Source organism: Pantherophis guttatus, chromosome 17, assembly GCF_059756535.1.
Source record: "Pantherophis guttatus breed Tessera chromosome 17, ASM5975653v1, whole genome shotgun sequence".
Taxonomy (NCBI): Eukaryota; Metazoa; Chordata; class Lepidosauria; order Squamata; family Colubridae; genus Pantherophis; species Pantherophis guttatus.
In genome coordinates, this window is record NC_142079.1 from 17,392,350 (window position 1) to 17,398,582 (window position 6,233).

Here is a 6,233-nt window from a genome sequence, read left to right on the forward strand (position 1 = left end):
TAACTAGAATTTTTAACACATGAGGAAAGGAGAAAAACACAGAAATAGCAAGCTGAATAATTATTGGGAATGAACAATTACAAAGGGCTAGGAAAAACAGAGAGTAGACTATAAAACAATTATTTATTAAGAATTTCAAAAGACTTTAAAGGGTCACATAGAAAATCAAAAGATGTTTTAGGATATAAAAAAGGGTTATTCTTACAGTTTAAACAGGCTAGCCTCGAAACACTGTGCTTGATTTATTTCTTGTCTGTCTTCCTATAAATAATAAATTGATTCTAACCTCAAGCAGCTCAACGCAGCACCAAATGGCAAACACACAGCTCAATTAAAGCCTGTTATTCTCCCCATTCATGTAAATCTGTGGGGGAGAGATTTGATGTTGCAGTCTCAAGCAGCTGACCTCCAATCATTTTGAAGCAATCTCCCAGCCGGGAATTTTGAATTCAAGAAGGGAAAGCTTTGCCTCCTAGCAATCCTTAAAGGGAAAGGCTTCTTTTTCATTCCTTAAAGGGAAAGGCTTCTTTTTCATTCCAACACTTTTATTTAAGCTATTGCTGAAATTATAACCTTGGGGCGTACTTAAGCCTGTCGAAGAAATGGAACTGACTTAATAAGTATCTTTCTTTCTATCTTAAAATCTGACTTTAACTTTTATTTTCAGAATAATTTATTTCTATAGTGTGCTTTAATTGACTATGTAGGTTGTATTTCATATCATCTGTCTACAGATCCTAGGTTTATTTGCTTAATGATTCATCTATTGTTTTCCTTCTCCACTATCGCAAGCTCTTTGTTTTTCTGATGGGGGAGGAAAGAGAGGAGTGATTGCTTACAAAGATCCTCATGAGGACTTCTGGAAAGTTTTCTCTCAATGTTCAGAATTGTCTGTTGTTATTTTAGCTTTCCACATTTTTTCTCAACAGATTTTAATTTGATCTCTGATTTTGTCAACTGATTTTTAATCTCCCTAGTGCATATGTTACACTATCTTTGGATGATGATCTTCTGTCTCTCTTTTTGACATTACAGCAAGTTTTGCAAATTAGAAAGAATTAAATTTATATTGTACATATTAGGAGTCATCAGTCTTTCCCAGGTATGTTATCAGAAGGAAATGCTGTTGCAGACAACGGAGTAGCATGTGTAATCTGTTACTCCATGGAAAAGTCATTCATATTTTCATCAAAATGCAAAATCTTTGGCAAAACAGTTTCATATTCCTTTGGCACAGGCTCAGAATATTGTATGAGCGTGTCCCTCCTGCCAACAGTCAGCTATTCCGTTCCCCGGTGGGGTCAACCCTAGGGGTACCTCTGCCAGTTTACTTGGAATTATTTAACTCTTGTAGATTCTTTTTCAGATGTTCCTGTTAATGTTCATTTTCATGCAATAGAACCACTGACAAGACCGCTAGTAAAGTATCGTCTTGCTCCTAATCCTGAGTAACAACCTTCGCCAATCACATGGGAGCAAGTGAAGGCTACAACATACCAAGATCAACAACAATTGAGTCAAGCTGATCTACCTCAAACTCCTGAAAATCTAGTTGCTGTTTTTGCTATTATTATAGCTAATTCTGTCACAATTCTTTTTTTGTATTCTCTTGTCTTCTCTTAGTTGTTACTGCTTTGAATAATACTCAACACTCAACTTAATCCTAAACTTAATTCTGTTCATTGGTGTTATCTTTGTACTAATCAATATACTAGAGGCTTATGTTTTTGCTGTTATGCTCGCCATACTTGGCTTAACAATTGGAATGATTATGCTAAGGCTTGACATATTTTATTGAAAGTAGGGAATTATAGTTATTGTACTGACTATTATTGGCTCTGGGAAACCTTTAATTCTTCTTTCTAAGGACCTAATATTGTGCCTGAAATGTATCCTGATAATTTTCCTATTTTTAACGCTTCTATGTGGTTCTTTTTTGACAAATATGCAACCAATGTACACCCTCAGAACTATCAGTGTGCTGCTATTGGCTACTTTTCCCTACCTGTGCAGATTGGTGCTCTCACTTCTTCTTCACGACAATGACGTTCTCTATTAAGTCCTACATGTAATGATGAAGTTATCATTGATACACAACTGTCCTCTCTCAATACCTCTGGCTGTGCTCTGGCTGGAGCTATTACTGGGATGATCACCTTAGGGACTTACTCTGGAATAATAGCTCAAGAAAATAGACATTCTATCCTGGGTTTAACATGTCGCCTGGAGAAATAAATTAATGCTACTGCTGCTATTGTTCGTGATCTCCAACATGAAACTGAGGACCTGAATCAGGATGTACTCCAACAACTTTTTGCTATTGACTATTTGTTAGCACAACAAAGAGATTTTTGTAAACTTGTTGGCTGTCATGGATGTGCTGTTCATTTTCACTCTTTGAACAGAACCATTGAAGATGAACTTGCTAAACTCCAATCATATTTTCAGAATAATGTTCATGCTATTTCCTTTTCTTTTGACTGGTTGACCTGGCTTAAGCAGTTGTTTTTTTATGCTGTGATTATTATTGTCATGTTAGTTGCTTGCTGTTGTTTCATTCAGTGTATTCCCTCATCAATTCTATGTTTCGTCCTGTTCCTCTTTTTCTGCCTCCTCATCAAATGCGATATATACAAAAACATTTGTTCCCTCAAAATTAAATAAAAAGAGAGGATATGTAGGAGCCTGTAGTCTGCCATGTGTAGGACTGTTTCCTTATCTTGGATGGCAAACCTCAGATAAGGAAGGTTACTCACATGTAGGCGCCAGGAAATGGCATTAAGACCCTAACTCTATAAACAAGAGGAACAGGAGGAAAGGAAGTGGGATGTGTGTTAACCCTAGATAACATTATAAGTGCTTAAGCAAAGCAGTAATGATTAATCTATGACTCTAGTTACCTGGAAGATTCTGTAGCCAATGAGATGCTGCCAAGTACACTGTAACTTGAAAGTAACAAACTATATAATGTCACTATGTAAGACAATAAAGTTACCCTCACATACATCCTCAACCTTTGTGTGTGTGTGGTCACTACAGGATTACAAAATACCGCTATGGCTGGATCTTGGTCATATTATGTGGAATACAAATATAATGTCACTCGGGGGGGGGGTTATATAAAGAAGTTCTTTTTACAGATGCGGGCAGATGGCAACTGAAGACATTAGAAACATTGTTGGACGAAGGGATTAACTTAACTTGGTTACAGTATAATCATCTCCAACTGAGATGGAAAGAGGACCAAAAAACTGGTATTATGTTACATGAGGAAGAATTGGTTAGACATCTAAAAGAGAAAGGTCCAATGCATATTAAAAGGCTTTATAATGTTTTTTTAGAAAGGGATTCAGAAACCGAATTGGTTAAAGATTGTATGATTAAGTGGGCACAAAATTTTGCAGAACCAGTGATGTTGGAAACATGGGAAAAAATTTGGGTTCAGAATGTTAAATTTACACAGTCGCAGAATTTGAGGGAAAATTTTTATAAAATGTTTTACAGATGGCATTTAGATCCTAAGAAATTGTCGTGTATGTACCCTAATGTTCAACCAAAATGTTGGAGATGCTTAGATGCTACATATTATCATATGTGGTGGACTTGTAAGAAAGTGAAGGCTTTTTGGATAAAAATTTGGTGGGTTATGCAGAATGTTTTGAAGAAAAAAAATTCAGTTTTCTCCACAATTGTTTTTACTGGGTATAGCTAAGGGTTTTACATTGGGTGAAAGAAAGCTGATATTGTATATGATAACTGCAGCGAGACTACTGATAGGTCAATACTGGAAAAATGAAGATATGCCCAAGAATGGACATTGAAGATGGCCAGCTTTGCAGAGATGGCGAAGATTTCAGCATATTTAAAAGATCGCTCACAAGAGACTTATGAATGGGAGTGGAAAAAGTGGATAGATTATGGGCAGAACAAATATCAAACCAGGAAGTATCAGATAGCTTTTAATTGAAGGTATTATATAAAGATAGAATATATTGGGTGTGGAGGGGTTCAAGTTTTTTTATAAAAAGGGGATTTTGATTTGCATTATATTTTGTGGAAGTCCGGGGGGGAGGGGTGGGTTAGGGAGGTTAGGGAGGTTTGGGAGGGTAGGGGGGGGGAAATGGGGAGAAAATGTAATTGTAAAACTTTTTCAATAAAAAAAAAAAAGCGGCAAAGTGTAACTATTTTTCCGCTCTTATTGCATCATCAGATAATTACCCGGCCGCCCTGTTTAGGGTGACCCGCTCCCTGCTCCACCAGGAAGCGTGGGAGGACCCCTTGGAGGGTAGAGCTGAGGACTTTGTACAATATTTGTATGACAAAATCGCTCAGATTTGGGAAAATTTGGACTCTGACTGGGTAGATTCGGGAGAGAGGATGGAGGCAAGTCTTGAGAATATTACCTGGGAAGAGTTTGATTCTGTGACTCCGGAAAACGTGGACAAGATACTGGGCAGACTGAGCGCGGCCACATGTTTATTGGACCCGTGTCCCTCCTGGCTGGTGCTGGCCTCTCGGGAGGTTACACGAGGCTGGCTCCAGGGGTCACATTGGTAGATGATCTCTGGAGGGCCCGGGACAGGGGTTGCTCCTCTGTCCTGGTCCTATTAGACCTCTCAGCAGCTTTTGATACCATCGACCATGGTATCATGCTGCACCAGTTGGAAGAGTTAGGGGTGGGGGGCACCGTGTTGCGGTGGTTCTCCTCCTTTCTCTCTGATCGGTCACAGTCTGTGTTGACAGGGGGGCAGAGGTCGACCCCGACCTCTGGCTAATTACCGTCCAGTCTCCAACCTTCGCTTCGTTGCGAAGGTTGTTGAGAGTGTGGTAGCGCGACAGCATCTTCAGTACTTGGATGAATCGGCTTATCTAGATCCATTCCAGTCGGGCTTCAGGCCTGGATACAGCACGGAAACGGCATTGGTCGCATTGGTAGATGATCTCTGGAGGGCCCGGGACAGGGGTTGCTCCTCTGTCCTGGTCCTATTAGACCTCTCAGCAGCTTTTGATACCATCAACCATGGTATCATGCTGCACCAGTTGGAAGAGTTAGGGGTGGGGGGCACCGTGTTGCGGTGGTTCTCCTCCTTTCTCTCTGATCGGTCACAGTCTGTGTTGACAGGGGGGCAGAGGTCGACCCCGAGGCCCCTTGTATGTGGGGTGCCACAGGGGTCGGTTCTCTCACCCCTTCTGTTCAACATTTATGTGAAGCCGCTGGGTGAGATCATCCGTGGTTTTGGGGTGAAGTATCATCAGTATGCTGATGATACTCAGCTATACATCTCCACCCCGGAACACCCCAATGATGCCCTTAAAGTGATGTCCTGGTGCCTGGAGGCTGTACGGATCTGGATGGGGAGGAACAGACTCAGGCTCAACCCATCCAAGACCGAGTGGCTGTGGTTTCCGACGTCCCGATATAGTCAATTGGTGCCATCACTGACTATTGGGGATGAGTCATTGCCCCCCAGGGAGAGGGTTCACAACTTAGGCGTCCTCTTGGACTCATGGCTGTCTTTAGAAGAACACTTGACGGCTGTGGCTGGGAGGTCTTTTTATCAGGTTCACCTGATTCGCCAGTTGCATCCCTTTCTGGATCGGGACTCATTAAATACGGTCACTCATGCCCTCGTCACTTCACACCTGGACTACTGTAATGCTCTCTACATGGGGCTCCCTTTGAGGAGCACCCGGAGGCTCCAGCTGGTCCAGAATGCGGCCGCGCGGGTAGTTATGTGAGCAGCATGGCACTCCCATGTGGCTCCCCTCCTGCGCGAGCTGCACTGGCTCCCTGTGGTCTTCCGGGTGCGCTTCAAGGTCTTAGTTACCACCTTTAGAGTGCTCCATGGCTTAGGACCGGGGTACTTACGAGACCGCCTTCTGCCACCAATAGCCTCTCACCGCCCAGTACGCTCCCATAGAGAGGGGCTTCTCAGGGTGCCATCAGCCAAACAGTGTCGACTGGCGGCCCCCAGGGGGAGAGCCTTTTCTGTGAGGGCACCCACCATCTGGAACGAGCTCCCCCCAGAGATACAGAAGATTCCGGATCTGCGCACTTTCCGCCGTGCCCTCAAAACATTCCTGTTTCAGCAGGCCGGCCTGGCCTAACTTTCCCTTTATATTGCTTTTGATTTTATTTTAAACTGGGATGTCTTGAATTATCTAGGACCAGAGTGTTTAGTATATTTTAATTGGTTTTTTTTTTTTTAACGTTTGTATTACATGTATTTTTA

The 6,233-nt window shown here is 41.9% G+C and overlaps 1 protein-coding gene and 1 long non-coding RNA gene across 2 annotated transcripts in view; one reads left to right on the forward strand and one right to left on the reverse strand.

Moving 5' to 3' along the window:
• LOC117677948 (solute carrier family 2, facilitated glucose transporter member 11-like) overlaps window positions 1-1,445 on the reverse strand; it is a 41,489-nt gene extending 40,044 nt beyond the window's left edge. Inside the window, exon 1 of the mRNA XM_087880648.1 lies at window positions 287-1,445. The gene's annotated coding sequence lies outside the window, so the exon portion shown is untranslated. The remainder of the gene's footprint in view (window positions 1-286) is intronic.
• LOC148111689 (uncharacterized) overlaps window positions 1-3,013 on the forward strand; it is a 28,383-nt gene extending 25,370 nt beyond the window's left edge. Inside the window, exon 3 of the long non-coding RNA XR_015730312.1 lies at window positions 1,355-3,013. This is a non-coding gene — a long non-coding RNA (uncharacterized LOC148111689). The remainder of the gene's footprint in view (window positions 1-1,354) is intronic.
• The last annotated feature ends 3,220 nt before the right edge of the window (window positions 3,014-6,233 follow it).